The sequence below is a fragment of the Antechinus flavipes genome, chromosome 4 (genome assembly GCF_016432865.1).
Source record: "Antechinus flavipes isolate AdamAnt ecotype Samford, QLD, Australia chromosome 4, AdamAnt_v2, whole genome shotgun sequence".
In the NCBI taxonomy this organism is placed as follows: Eukaryota; Metazoa; Chordata; class Mammalia; order Dasyuromorphia; family Dasyuridae; genus Antechinus; species Antechinus flavipes.
The window spans coordinates 194,335,663-194,350,884 of record NC_067401.1 but is presented as its reverse complement, the minus strand read 5'-3'; the positions used below and the strand labels follow the sequence as shown (position 1 = coordinate 194,350,884).

General features: G+C 38.9%; 1 protein-coding gene across 6 annotated transcripts in view; it reads right to left on the bottom strand.

Annotated features, from left to right (window-relative positions):
* The window catches only part of PPARD (peroxisome proliferator activated receptor delta), a 75,530-nt gene extending 62,020 nt beyond the window's left edge, over window positions 1-13,510 (bottom strand). For 3 of the 6 annotated variants that reach the window (XM_051996458.1, XM_051996456.1, XM_051996462.1), the window contains exons 1-2: window positions 13,081-13,507; window positions 4,247-4,331 (exon numbers count right to left, since the gene is read on the bottom strand). The gene's annotated coding sequence lies outside the window, so the exon portion shown is untranslated. Of the gene's footprint in view, window positions 1-4,246; window positions 4,332-9,831; window positions 9,926-13,080 lie in introns of all 6 variants that reach the window. The other 3 variants (XM_051996459.1, XM_051996461.1, XM_051996457.1) reach the window with 3 other exon arrangements.
* Between the last annotated feature and the right edge of the window lie 1,712 nt (window positions 13,511-15,222).

Here is a 15,222-nt window from a genome sequence, read left to right as displayed (position 1 = left end):
AATGATAAATGTTGGAGGGGATGTTGGAAAACTGGGACACTGATGCACTGTTGATGGAGTTGTGAATGGATCCAACCATTCTGGAGAGCAATCTGGAACTATGCCCAAAGGGCTATCAAACTGTGCATACCTTTTGATCCAGCAGTGTTACTATTGGGCTTATATCCCAATATTAAAGAAGGGAAAGGGAAAGGGACCCACATGTGCAAAGATGTTTGTGGCAACCCTTTTCAAAGTGGCTAGAAACTAGAAATTGAATGGATGCCCACCAATTGGAGAATGGCTAAATAAATTGTGGTATATGAATGTTATGGAATATTATTGTTCTATAAGAAATAACCAGCAGGATAAATACAGAGAAGCTTGGAGAGACCTGAACTGATGCTAAGTGAAGTGAGCAGAATCAGGAGATCATTATACACTTCAACGACAATACTATATGATAATCAATTCTGATGAAAGTGGATATCTTCAACAATGAGAGGATCCAAACCAGTTCCAATTGATCAGTAATGAACAGAACCAGCTACATCCAGAGAGAGAGAACACTGGGAAATGAGCAAGAACCACAACATAGAATTTCCATTCTTTCTATTATTGTTTGCTTGCATTTTTGTTTTTTCTTCTCAGGTTATTTTTACCTTCTTTCTAAATCCAATCTTTGTTGTACAGCAAGATAACTGTATAAATATGTTTACGTATATTGTATTTAACATATACTTTAACGTATTTAACATGTATGGGACTACCTGCCATCTAGGGGAGGAGGTGGATGAAAGTTTTTACCCATGCATATGTTTTGTATATAAAAAGCTATATAAAAAAAAAAAAAGAATTATTCTCATTTCATAATGAGGAAACAGAGGTGAAGACATGCCTAAGTGATAATCAATGGCAAAACTGGGATTGGAATCCTAGCATTCTAACGCTCTTTCCACTAGACTCTACTAAGAAGTTTTTAAGATCTTAAGAATCATTCAATGAAAAAGACTACTTCATGAAATGATGACTAAGCTCCTTGTTAGTTACAGCAGTCAAAAAGAAGATGAAGTCAAAATGGGTTCATGATTTAGACATAAAGAGTGATATTATAAGCAAATTAGAAGAACATAGGATAGTTTATCTCTCAGATCTGTGAAGGAAGGAATTTGTGATCAAAAAAGAACTGGAGTTCATTACTGAACACCAAATAATTTTGATTATATTAAGTTAAAAAGTCTTTGTTTAAATAAAACTAATGCAGACAAGATAAGAAGGAAAGCAATAAATTGGGAAAACATTTTTACATTTAAGGGTACATAAAGGCCTCATTTCTAAAATATATAGAGAACTGACTTAAATTTATAAGAATTCAAGCCATTCTCCAATTGATAAATGCTCAAAGGATATGAACAGATAATTTTAAGATGAAGAAATTGAAACCATCTCTAGTCATATGAAAAGGTACTCTAAGTCACTATTGATCAGAGAAATGCAAATTAAGACAACTCTGAGGTACTACTACACACCTCTCAGATCGGCTAAAATGACAGGAAAGTATGATGATAAACGTTGGAGGGGATGTGGGAAAAATGGGACACTAACATGTTCTTGGTAGATTGATTCAATCATTCTGGAGAGCAATATGGAACTATGCCCAAAGGGAAAAGAACCCACGTGTCCAAAAATGTTTCTGGCAGCTCTTTTTTGTAGTGGCAAGGAAATGGAAACTGAGTGGATGCCCATTAGTTGGAGAATGGCTGAGTAAATTAGGGTATATGAACGCTATGGAATACTACTGTTCCGTAAGAAATGACCAGCAGGATGATTTCAGAGAGGCCTGGAGAGACTTATATGAACTGATGCTAAGTGAAATGAGCAGAACCAGTGAGATCATTGTACACAGCATTGTACATTGTACACAATGATCAATTCTGATGGATGTGGCTTTTCTCGACAATGAGACAATTTAGGCCAGTTCCAATGATCTTATGATGATGAGAGCCATGTGGACTGTGGGAACTGAGTGTGGATCACAACATACCATTTTTACTTCGTTTATTGTTGCTTGTTTTAATTTTATTTTCTTTTTTATTTTTTCCCTTTTTGACCTGATTTTTCTTGTGCAAAATAATTGTATAAATATGTATGCCTACATTGGATTTACATATATTTTTACTATGTTTAACATATATTGGATTCTTGCCATCTAGGGGAGGGGGTGGGAAAAAGAAAGGGAAATTGGAACACAAGGTTTTTGCAAGGCTCAATGGTGAATAATTATCCTTGCATATATTTTGAAAACAAAAAGCTTCAATTAAAAAAAAAAGATTAAAAGAATCTACTTAAGATTCTAAAGAAAGAATAGGAAGTTGCTCCAAATATATGAAGTCCCTACTATTCTATTTCTCTAACTTCATCTTCCAAGACTAATGAAAATAAATCACTCTTACTCAGAGTTTTACATCAGAGATATCTATTTCCACTGCTTACCCAACCCTTGGGGTCATATCATAGTCATTTGACCACAGTTTTCCAAGAGAGAAGCAGTTTACACAGCAGTAGTACTAGTGTAAAGAGATAAACTTGAAGTTAATTTGAAGTCATCATTTTGTATATATGCTATATACATTCAGAATCTTATCTTTTTTCCCTTAAAAAAAACCTTCTTTGTTATAAGTTGTATCCTTTGTTCCTTCCAAGTATCATCTTACTCCCAATCACTTGAAACTCAAGTGATTACTCTCTCCTCTGAATACCTACACTTTTTGTCTGTATTGATTATGTCACACTTAATGTATGTTATTCCATTCATTGGAGTCAGAGGAAAAAAAGGATTTTGGAGTTCGTAGAAAAGTCTAATTCTTTCAATCTATAGATGAGACGGGGAGAGGAAGTGACTTGTCCAAGGTCATGCATGCATTATGTCACAAGCTATGATTCAAATCCAGACCTTGTGACTAAACTCAGGACTCTACTACTTTGGCTGCCACAACTAGTTTTTATCTTTTAACTTGCACATCCTATCTCCCAGCTAGATTGCACAACTGTCAGGGCAAGGCTGACAAACTCAGTGTCAAGCTAAATAGTTATTTGTTATTTTGAAGATGATCATTTCCTTGAGACCAACTAGAAAGACTGATTGAGAGATGTAGCAGACTACTTCCCTTTTCAAAAAAATTCAGGATTAGAATTTTTCATCCATCCATATGGAAATAAGGACATGAAGCAGAAGGATGAGCTAACTGGGCCATTTCTAGAATATAAAAAATTACCAACTGTCTTAGCTGACTATCTAGCTGATGATAATTCCAATGGGGAAAAAAAATTAAAAACAGCAACAACTCTTGAACAGTCCCTTAAGAAAGATCAAAATCTTGAGAAACTTCATTCCATATACATATACTAGTCAATTCTTCTCAGTGAGTCTCAGTAACCCAAAGACCCCTTCCCTTCCTCATAACCACATCCCAGCCCAACAACTCCAATTTCCTTTCATGAAGACTTAGTGTAGATAGGAGAACAAGATGGACCCCTGGCTGTGTCTTTTTGTAAGCTCTGTAAATAAATTTTATCTCCCTCTCCTCTCCTGACCTAATCCTAACCAACAGACATACTCGGCTTACTACCTTATTTGACTACAGGAAAATCTAAATAATCTGAAAAACAGAGAAAGGAAAGAAGTCTTTGAAGAAAGGAAGCATATCAGGGAAACTACCAATAACTGACAGCAAAACAACATAAACAGAGGCCTCATGTTTTGCTGTCCCAGCTAGAACTAGTTGCCAGATCTTCTGTATGTAAGTAGACAGAGAGAAGCGCAACAAATATTACCTACCCAAAGCTCATTTACTAGGATGCCACAAAACATCAGAGAACTAGTTGGTACGCTGAAAGGACCATTTGCTTTACAGTGAGGTGGCCCCCCAAAGATGGAGGAAACAAGTTTGCAGCTGGAAGTTGTGGTAATCTTAGACATTTAGCTCCTCATGGAAGCAAGAATACCAAGTGGGGGGGGGGGGAGGGAGAAAGGGAGACATGGAAGCCTTGTTTTCCCCACAAAAATGCAATGATACTGACAGTCATTTATTTATCCAACAAGTATTTAATAAGCATCTACTCTGTGTAAGGACTTGTGCAGAATCACTGTCAAACCCAGGAGTTTTGTCATTTGGGGATCTGTTTCCCAACATGAGTATTATCTAAACCCCCCTATCTTTGTACTCTGAAGGAATGGGAAATTCCAAGTTTACAAAAATGAGATTACCTCTTTGAAGAATGCATCCTCATGTGTCAAGTGAGCAGCAACAGTCTTGGAAGTGTCACATGCATGCCAAATACACCACAGAAAACTGGAGAATAAAATACAGAGCATAACAACATAAGCTAGCTTCTCCTGTGTCCCCCTTTCTTTGATCTGAAATGTCATCACTCTCTTAGTTGGAATCTGCAAATGTCTCTCACTCTTAAGTGACATACTTCATAAGAAATGAAAAAGCCCAGGTTGAAGTGAGGGTAAGGGAGAGGGCCAGGGAGTAGGCAAGACCAACAAGGTAAAGAACCGAGAGTAGGCATCTATTATCTGAAAAAACAAAATTAAAGGGTGATAAGGAAGAATGCACCAGGGGAAAGGAGAGGTAGAATGTAATAAACCAAGATATAAAAGAAGCCCAAGAGAGATTTTACAGTGGAGAAGAAAATGGGAGAAGTAAGGGTAGGAAGTGGGAAGAGAACATGAACCACACTACCATCAGAATTGGCTCAAAGAGGTAATAATATATACACTCGGATGATTGTAGTAATCTACCTTAGCATACAGGAAAGTAGGAGGGGAAGAGGATCAGAAAAGATGGGGAATAAGAGTCAGAAGTAAAACACTTTTGAAAAGAAACAGGGTAAAAGGGGAGAGAGTATGATGAACAAGAAAACGGGTTAGAGGGAAAATACATAGTAATCATTACAGTGAAAAAAATTTTGTACAAGTTTTTTATGATAAAAACCTCATTTCTCAAATACAGAGCCAAATTTATAGAAATAAGAACCATTCTTCACTTGATAAATGATCAGAGTATGGACAGTTTAAAGACAAAGTAATCAAAATTACCTATAGAACTATGAAAAAATGGTCTAAATCACAATTAGAGAAATGCAAATTAAACAGCTTTGAAGTACCACCATATATCTAGCAGATTGGCTAATATGAAAGAAAAGGAAAGTGACAAATGATGAAGACTTGGGAAAATTAAAATAATAATGTACTATAGGTTAAGTTTTATATAGATTGAGTGTGGATCACAACATAGTATTTTCACTTTTTTGTAATTTGCTTGCATTTTGTTTTCTTTCTTGATCTGATTTTTCTTCTGCAGCACTATAATTGTGAAATATGTATAGAAGTACACATTTAACATATACTAGATTACTTCCCATCTAAGGGAGGTGGTAGGAGGAAAAAGAGGGAGAAAAAATTTGGAATGTAAGGTTTTGCAAGGGTGAATGTTGAAAATTATCTATGTATATGTTTTGAAAATAAAAAGCTTTAATAAAAAAATTCTGGAAAACAATTTTGAACCATGCATAAAGGATTATAATACTATTTGTATCTTTTAACCAAACAATACCTTTACGAGGCCTGTATTCCAAAGAGGTAAGAAACAAAAAGGAAAAAGACCTTTATGTATAAAAATATTTATAGCAGCTTTTTTATAATGGTGGCAATGAACTGGAAATTGAGATGTTCATCAAATAGGGAATTGGCTGAACAAGTTGTTGTATATGATTGTGATGGAATATTATTGTGCTATAAGAAATGACAAACAAGATGCTCAAAAAAACATGGAAAGACTTACATGAATTGGTACTAAGTGAAATAAGCAGAACCAAGAAAACACTGTACACAGTAATAGAAATATTGTATAATGATCTTCTGTGAATAAAAATTATTTTCAGCAACATAATGATCCAAGACAAGTCTGAAAGACAGAAGAGAGATGCTGTTCATCTCCAGAGAAAGAACTGGTGGAGTCTGAATGCAGATTGAAGATACATTTTCTTTACTTTTCTTGTTTTTTGCTTTTTTTGGGTGGGGGTGAGGGTTTGATGTTTTCTTTCACAATATGATTTACATGAAAACGTGTTTTATATGACTACATGTAACCTGTGTCAAATTCCTTGCCTCCTCAAGGAGGGAGAAGAGAGATTTGGGAATTCAAATTGGAAAAAAATGTTAAAATTGTTTCTATATGTAATTAGAGGGAAAAATAAAATATTAAATAAAAAAAAGATGAGACATCAATTACATAACAATCCTACAAAATGTTAACACCCCAAGTCAGATCTGATTCTGTAACTCCAAAGCAGCTTGTAGACAAATCCTAAGTCATATCCTAAGTCCTTGTCAAAATGAAAGCTGGGAGCCATCTGCCAATGAGGCAAGATTCACATGTCTGAAATTAGAGAAGTAATTCATTTCATATTAATCTCAGAATAGATGTTCATCACAGACTCTGACATACTATCGCCTACCCTGAGGCAAGCTCCTAGAAATCCTCAGGTTCATCTTTTGTCTTTTTTGCCTTAGTTTTAGCAGGTACTTAATAAATGATTGCTGACTGATTAAATGACATTATATGACATCCCATGGACATCAATCACCTACAATATTTCTTTTCTTTTTTATTTACAAAACATATACGTGCGTAATTTTTCAACACTGACCCTTGCAAAACTTTCTTTTCCAAATTTTCCCTCATCTACAGTATTTCTGTATGACATGTAAGGAACAGACAAGGCACTGGGAGATGTCAAGGTTGGCAATAAGGAGATTCTATGCTCGGTGCTGAGGAGCAGGGTACTATGACTTGGCAGGAGTCATCCCTGGAGAGCAGATGGTATAAAAGAATAGTTCACGAGTCAAAAGAAGGTAAGCAAGATAATCTTCCTCCTCCACAAGTATGTGGAATCTGGGAAAGGGACAGGTCCCAACTCCTCCTGGCTTGGGGAGATGGAGAAGAAAAGGGGAAAGGACCCAGGGGCCTACAGTGCTTGAAAACATGTTGGGATCTGTAAGCCCTAAGGACTGCTTGCATAAAGAAAAGGACAGCTGCCTTCTTGCCTAAATCATGCCAAAAGAAAGCACCTGATAGGTCCCCTGACCATGATTAAAACTGTGCTACTTGGACTTACTTAGATGATCTCAGGGAAGAACCTTGAGTGTCTAGAATATTGGACAGGAAACCTTACTAAGAGCAGATCTCAGATAGTGGATTCAGGAAGGGAAGATACTACATCTTCCAAAGTGATGAGGCTAAGAAGGCAAACCCAAAGCTCAATAAACCAGGTCAAGTTCATGTGGCTAGACATAAGATATAAATATGAGTAAATCAGCTACTATAACTAATCTAGGAGAGTGAGGTATCTGTCAAACTCAGGCTTTTAAAAATCAAAGAGAAAATACAGCCTCGAAGTGAACTATCAAAAATAAACTAGTTGTCAGACTTGGAATTATATATGGAAGTACATCACATTCACTTGAGCAAAGAGATTCATTTGACTGGAGCAGCCAGAGCCTAAGCCAGCCTCAGGATCACCACTAGCCTGTCAGTTTTCAATTGGACTTATTATCAGACAAGCTTTAAATCTTCTGAAATGTCCCATAGTCAGATTAGATGAAAGAACTGGCGAACAATGGGGCAGATTAGTGAACAAAGTCAGAATAAGGTGGATTTTAACTGCCTTGCACTTATAAATCAAGTCTTGTTTCAAGGTCAGGGGCCAGAGATGACCACTAAAAGTCCTTCTACAACCTGACTAAAATAACCCAACAAGTTTACATCTTTTCACTTGTAAAGATAATCTCCAACATTCATTTTTCTAAGATTTCGAATTCTGAATGTTTCTCCCCATCCTTCTCTCTCTCCCCTTCCCAAGACGGCAACCAATTTGATATAGACTATAGATATATAATCATTTTAAACTCATTTTCCTATTAGTCATGTTGTGAAAGAAAATTCAGACCAAAAGGGTAAAACCATGAGAAAGGAAAAAAAACAACACACACAAAAAAGGTAAATATCAAATGCTTCAATCCATCTCCATCTCCATATAGTTCTTTCTCTGGATGCAGATGGCATTTCCCATTATTATTTTGGAATCATTGCATTGGAATTATTTTGGATCATTGCATTGCTGAGAAGAACCAAATCTATAATAAGTTAATCATCACAATCCTGCTGTTACTGTGTATAGTGTTCTCCTGGTTCTGCTCACTTTACTCAGCTTCAGTTCATGCAAATTTTTCCAGGCTCTTCTGAAATCAACCTACTCATTCTTTCCTACAGAACAATAATGTTCCATTTTATTCATATACCACAACTTATTCAACCATTCCTCAAGTGATGGGCACCCACTCAAATTCTAATTCCTTGTCACCACAAAGAAAGCTGCTGCAAACATTTTTTCATATGTGGGTCCTTTTCCCTTTTTTATGATCTCTTTAGGACATAGATCTATGTCTATCAAAGAATATGCAGAGTTTGATAGTCCTTTTGGAATAGTTTCAAAATGCTCTCCAGAATGTTTGGATCAATTCACAACTGCATTAACAACTGCATTAGTGTCCCAGTTTTCCTACATTCCCTCCAACATTTATCATCTTTTCCTGCCATCTTAGTCAATCTGATAGGAGTGAAGTGGTACCTCAGAGTTGTTTTAATTTGCTTTTTTCTAATCAATAATGTTTTAGAGTAGCTTTTCATATGATTTGAGATGGCTTTAATTTCTTCATCTGAAAACTGTTCATATCTTTGACCATTTATAAACTGGGAAATGACTTGTATTCTTATACATTGACTCAGTTCTCTCTTTTATAAATGAGGCCTTTCAGCAGAAACCCTGGCTGCAAAAGTTGTTTTCCAGCTCTATGCTTCCCCTCTAATCTTGGTTACATTTGTTGTTTGTACAAAAACTTTAATGTAATCAAAATTATCCATTTTGCATTTTATAATGTTCTCCATTTCCTCTTTGGCACAAATTCCTCCTTTCTCCAAAGATCTGACAAACTATTCTTTACTCTTCTAAATTGCTTATGGTATCATCCTTTAAAGTCTAAATCATGAACCCATTTCAACTTTATTTTGGTATAGGATGTGAGATGTTGATCTATGCCTAGTTTTTGTCATACTATTTTCCAGTTTTCCCAACAATAGTGTCAAATTGTCAAATAGTGAGTTCTTATTCTAGAAGCAGGAGTTTTTATCAAATAATAGATTACTATTGTCACTGAATATTGGGTCTTTGTATCCCTAATTTATTCCACCGATCAACCACTCTATTTTCTAGCTAGTACCAAATGGTCTTGTTGACTACCACTTTATAATGTAGTTTTAGGTCTGGCATAGGGAAATTATTCATAAAGACAAAAGGGCAACGACTTCAGAAGACTGATGAGGAAGCCCATTTCCTGCCTCTTCGCATTATGTTGATGGTTTATCAATGCAAAATAGCATAATATACATTTCAGTTGGACTTTATTATAAGAAGGGCAGTGATCACAGGGATAAGACAATGATGTGAAAAAAAGGTGCATCAAGAAAATATTTTAAAAGAAAAACAAGATGGCCATTCCATCTTTTATGGTTTATATGTATCTCAAAGCTAAGAGGTCCTCAGAGAAATGGAAGCTCCTTAATCTCCTTCTATCCTATTTCTACAAGCTCACAAAGTGGGAAGGGCCCTCAGACAACATCAAAGATAAATAGCCATCCAATCTCTGCCAATAGTATTTCTTTGATCTCTTGAATTAAAGTTCACTTGTGAACCATGCTACTTGTTGCAAGTTTTCCTTATAATTACCTTTGTGAGGCTCCTGAAATTGAACTTCAGGAACTGATTCCAAATCTTTGAGAATTTTGCTCCCCTTATATTTTCCAACTACATCCAAATCAGCCTACAAAATAAAAACCAAACAATTCTATAAAGCCAAAGGATCATAAAATTGAAGTCTAAGAGAACAGTAGTTTTGCTCTGAAATTAAAGATAGTCAACTTTTAGGATCTTCCAACATAAACCAAGAAATACATGACCTAAATAAAAGATGTTTTATATCATCTAAATAGAAGTTTCTCCAGAAGATCACAATAAATAATCACTAACTGCCTTCAGAGAAATTAAATGACAAGTTACCAAAATGGTAGGATCTTTCCTCTTTGAGGGATCTTTTAAATATGGGGTCATTCCTGTTGAAGAGTTCTCTGTTCTCTTTAAGCTTTTGTTCTACTGCTGAGAGGTAGGTTGACCACAAAATTGTGCCTGTGGACCACCCTACAGTATGAAGAAAGAAACTAGAGTTCTAGGCTCCCTGTTTTCTGTCTACATCTCAGAAAGTGGGAAAATGGTACTCATAGACGGATGGGGGTCAGAACTTTGGAAAAAAGGATAATAGTGCTAAGTTACAAAAGATTGAGGAAAATTTTGATTTTTAAAAACTCTGTGATTTCAATATTGCAGGGAATTTCAGGAATGGAAATTCCCTCCATGTAGATAGTAAATCATCTATAACTTACAGTCCAGAAAGGAGGTCAGAGGCAGGGAGGGAAAGTAGAGAAAGCCTATCTCAGGGGTATACTGATTCGGGGAGCAGTAAGAGGTTTAGTAATTTGTTCAGGTCATAGTACTAATATGTGTCAAAGGCTGAACTTGAATCCAGGTCTTCCTGACCCCATGACAAGTCTACTAACTACTTTACGCCACAATTTCTCAACTTAAAAGGGATAGATATCTGGAAATTCCAGAGCTTATCAGACTAGAAATCTGGTTCTAAAACCAGAATTCAAGAATAATTTTTAGGCTAAGTGATAACAAGAACAAGCTTGGAGCCAATTGATGTTATGGAAAAATCTTAAGGAAAATAAGGATTTTGGTCCTACTCAGCCACACACACATACACACATAGACAGACAGACAGATACTTCCTCTCTTTCCCCTCTCCCTCTCTCAGTTGGTCTGTCTGTCTGTCTCTATTCCTGGAAGGGAAAAAATTGGAGGAGCCTCTAGCAACCCTTGGCCCACATCCAGTTCAGCTGCTCTTCATTCCCTGAAGGTTCCTGGAAGTCATTGGCCATAAAGAGGGAAATGTTAGAGTTGAGATTACAAAAAATTTCCTACTAATTGGAATACCACATTCACTGCCTCCTTTCCCTTCCCCCTTCCCTCCCACTCTCCATATTTACATTCCTGTCTTCCTCAAGTTTGACTCTTCAGACAGGACTTTAAAATGCCTAAGGGAAAAGGGGAAAACAATGTGTGGCGCTGAAGTTCCACTACCAGGGTAAGGGGATGAGAATCCAAGAGGGATGATAGGGATTTGTCTGAATGAAAAATTGGGGGCAAGGAAGAAGAGATGAGAAACTGGACCATAAAAAACAAGGTGAAACAACAAGGATTTAGAAAAGAATACAGAGACAAGGACTTGGAGAAGACAACTGGGAAGTAGATCAGGTCAGCAGGATATGAAAAGAAGTTGACAGTTTAAGAAGCACAAAGGGAAATAGGGTGATAGAGAAAGTAACAGACATTAGGGTGGGGACCTTCATTGAAAAAAGAACACACAGTATAGTACCAAAGAGAACCCAAGGATGGAGAATAGAACATGAAAAGTTTGGAAAAAGCCATTGGAGAAACAGAATACAACATAAGGAAACTGGAACAACAGATGAAGCCTTTGGAATAATAAAGGGATCAAAACAGGCTATTCATGGAACATGGAATAAGGTGATATAATAGGGCAGACTGGGGGAATAGGAAAAAGGATAAGAAGATTGACAAGGATTGGGACAGAAGGGGAATAAACTCAGAGGGAACAGTGACACACTGATGGATGAAAAGAAAACACAAGTAGACAAGAAGGTGATAAGAAGACAGAACTGAGATGCCCCTGGGACTAGAAGTATAGTGAGAAAATGGGACTCAATCTCCTCAGATCCATCAGTTTAAGAGGATTCAGTGGTAAGACTTGTGGGGAATGTGGATGGCATTAAGACAAATTGCACAATAGGTCAGAGGAGGAGAGGAAGAACAAGGACAAGGAAATAGTATAGTAGAAACCAAAACAAAACAGAAATGGCCCTGACACAAGCTTGGAAGAAGGGGAGTATAGAAACATTGGTAGAGGATGGGGACAAGGTAGAGATCTAGAACGATTAGGGACAGGGAGAAGAAGAAACAAGAAAAAGATGGGAGATTAAGATGGAGAGATGACTAAGGAAGAGAGGGCAAAGAAGAGGGATTTGTGATAGAGGAATGGGGGAGATAGGAAAGGAGAAGACATAGGGGAGAAGAAAGAAGAGACGGGAAGATAAAGTAAGAGATGGGGAGGGAAAGAAATAGAAGAAAAGAGGGACGAGAAGTGAAGATGGAGAAAAGAGAAGGGAAGAGGAGATGGGGAAGGAAGGAAAGAGGGGGAGGGAGAAGAGATGGGTAAGAGAGAAAATGGATAGCAGAAATCGGGTAAAGAAGGAATTGGAGCGATGGAGAGCAAAAAAGGATGGGAGAGATAAAGAGGGAGTAGAGGAAGAGATGTAGGGAGGGAGGGGAGAACAAATGGGAGAGATGAAAAGAGAGAAGGGACAGCAGAGATGGAGAGGGAGGAAGGAGGAGCCGGGAGGTGACAAAATGTGGGACAGATGGAGAGGAGACACAAAGAAGGAAAGATGAGAGATGAGGAGGGAGAAGAGGGGAAAGACGGAGAAGAGAGAAGGAAGACGGAGAGGAAGGAGACATGATATAGGAAGAGAGGAGAGGTGAGAAATGGGGAGGAGAGACAGGACAGACGGGAGGAACTAGACGGGAAAGATGGGGAGGAGGCGGCGGCTACCGAGACGTCACGCCAGGGGGACAAGGCAGAGAAGTGGAGGGAAGGAGGGAGTGGAGAGACTGGGCCTGGCCGGCGGCTTGCGCTCGGACGGTTCCCACTCGCACTCCTCGGCCTGGGCTGCCCCCCAGCCCGCTCAGCGCCGCTCCCCCCGCCCCCTCCGCCCTCCCGTGGAGTGTTCGTTTCTCCTCGAGGCGAACTCGAGCTTCGGGACCTGAGTGTCCTCGGCCTACCTGCCCGGACTGCCGCCCTCTCTAACTCCGGCACCAGCTAAATCTCCACCTCCGCAGCTGCTTCCCGGACTCCTCGGGATCCTCGGTCCGGCCAAAACTTTTCCCATTAACCCCGGCACAGCTGCGGAGGCGTCACACGCTGCGTCGCCCCGGAACACCCCGCCCTCACACGGTGACGTCACCACGCACCCTCCTTTCCCCCCGCCCATCCTCCTCCCACTGGGGCTCTCCCAGTTCCTCCCTCCCGCGCCTTCATCACGTAGCCTTCCTCCAACCCAGTCTCTCACTCCCACTTCGTCCCATCCCCGCTATTGACATTGGTTAATTCCTGCTGCCAGCCGCGCCTGAGGCTTCTGGGATCAGCTACAGCGCCCCCTGGTGTCCAATCGCGGGCATTAAAAACGAAATGGGAGCGAGGCTGACAGGTAACGCGTTTTGTGCGCAGATAAACTACTGCAGCAGTGGCTGGAATTTTCATTTAACTCTTTTCAGATTGGGAGGAATCTGAGCTATTTGGGGGGCCCCAAGGTGGGAGGTGACCTTTTGCGTCAAGAGGCCCCGGGTCTGGACTTCTGCAAGTCTGGATTCGTCAGTCAACAAACATCGATTAGCCATTTATTAGGTGCCAGATACGGTGCTAAGCAAGTGGCCCACAGCATTGCATTTGACTGAGAATGCGTCACTAAACTGGGGAGATGGAGAGGAACGTGGCTGAAGGTAATTTGCTCACAGAAAATCTAAATGAAGTCACTCAAGATCAGATAACTACTTAACGGCAAAGTCCTTGAACTCAGATCGTCTGTCGTGGTCATTGCATTATCTGGGCTAAAAACAAACAAAAAATGAGGCAATGAAGAGTCAGACGGCGACTTACCCATCCCCTCACTTCCAAAGAGAGGCCCAAGCCCACCCTCCTTCCGAACTTCGGACGTCTTTCTCTCCACCGTTACTCTTGGATCCAATGACACAAGATCCTCCATCTCTCCGCTCCAGGCATCTTCTCTGGTGGTTCTCTATGTCTCCCGTGATATCCACCTTCATCTCTGTCTTCTGACTCCACTGATTTCCTCTAGGTCCCAAATTCAGTCTCCTACAGAAAGCCTTTCCTAACCGCTGTTAATTCTAGTGCCTTCCTTTTTTTTTTTTTTTTTTTTTTTTTTTAATTATTTCCAAGTTTCCCTCTGTATGTCTTGTTCATGCATAGTTGCTGGTCTGTTATTAGACTATGAGCTCCTTGAGGGTAGGGATTGCCTTTTGCCTCTTTTTGTATCCTGAAACATAGTAGAAAATAAGTAATTATTAACTGGGGAAAGAGACACACTAAGTGGTTGATAGTGAATTATCTGAAATTTAAACAAACTCTTGAGGTGCCGGAATGGGGAGGGGGGGGAATCCCCTCTGGTGGAGGTACAGGTCCTACGTGAAAGAATACCCAAACCCAAAATCTGTGTGGCAAAAAGGGATTTGTATTGTTCACTAAGAAGGCAGCTTTCTTAGCAGGCAAAACTCCCCTTTAGGAATTTAGCAGAGATGGATTAACAAAATCTTGATTGTATGGGATAAGTCTTGGCCTGGGGCTGGGGGCTGTATGGGGTACTCAATAGAACACTGTCAGACAGAGATCTCTAATTGAATAAAATCTTTTAACTGGGAGTCTGAACCGCTGAGAGTTTTCTGGCAGTTCAATGGAGAGTGATTGACCAAGTTCTCCAATTGAATAAAACCACTTAACTTGGGAGTTTGCAGGCTTTTCCCAAGGTCTGGGAACTCCCCAAGAGGGTACAGTTTCCGCCCCCCCCCAAAAAAAAAGATCTCAGTTTATGTCAAAACAATTCTGCAAAATAAATTGAAATGAAAGGTAGCAGATTTGAGTAGTGAAGGAGGTTTCAAAAAAATAAAAGAAAAAGATAAAAATAAAAAGCAGTTAAAGACACAAATAAGGCAATTTTATTGTTGTCTTGTTAAACTTAATATACACTTTAAAATCATACCAAGTGTGTGGGACAATAGCAACCACAAAAACAATCAGAAACTCTCAGAGTAGGAAAAGCAAAAAAGAGGTTTGTTACCATCTAGGGAAAAAGAAGAACTCCCATCTGACAAGGTGTTGTCAGAAGAGAAGTGCAAAGCACAAACTGTAAA